The 490-nt window shown below is 35.9% G+C and overlaps 1 non-coding gene across 1 annotated transcript; it reads left to right on the top strand.

Annotated features, from left to right (window-relative positions):
- The first annotated feature begins 235 nt into the window (after window positions 1-235).
- Window positions 236-342, top strand: LOC115030568. The gene has a single exon (XR_003836140.1). It is a non-coding gene; the product is annotated as a U6 spliceosomal RNA (small nuclear RNA).
- The last annotated feature ends 148 nt before the right edge of the window (window positions 343-490 follow it).

The following is a 490-nucleotide window of genomic DNA, read 5'->3' as shown; positions in this document are numbered from 1 at the left end:
TTTGATTGTAGCTGTATTTTATTTCAGATTACCAGAAAAAAATCTCTGTAGAAAACTGTTCAACTTTTTACTTTATGTGTCATCTTTTGAACATCTATTTCAGTGGCTCTCAACCTTCCTAATTCTGCCACACTTTATCACAGTTACTCTGTTATAGTGACCCCCCATCCATACATTTATTTTTGTTTGCTACTTCATAACCCATAATTTTGCTACTTTTAGGAATGATAATGTGGTGCTTGCTTTGGCAGCACATATACTAAAATTGGAACAATACGGAGAAGATTAGCATGGCCCCTGTGCAAGGATGACACACAAATTCATGAAGCGTTCCATATTTTTAAATACAGGAGAACACTGCTAAAGATGTAGAAGTCCTTAAAGACATAAAGGAAAACACAACCAAACAGGTGATGGAATTGCACAAAACCATACAAGACCTCAAAAGGGAAGTAGACACAATAAAGAAAACCCAAAGTGAGGCAATGCT

Source organism: Mus caroli, chromosome 2, assembly GCF_900094665.2.
Source record: "Mus caroli chromosome 2, CAROLI_EIJ_v1.1, whole genome shotgun sequence".
In the NCBI taxonomy this organism is placed as follows: domain Eukaryota; kingdom Metazoa; phylum Chordata; class Mammalia; order Rodentia; family Muridae; genus Mus; species Mus caroli.
The sequence above is the reverse complement of the archived record's forward strand: the minus strand, read 5'-3'. Positions and strand labels throughout refer to the sequence as shown.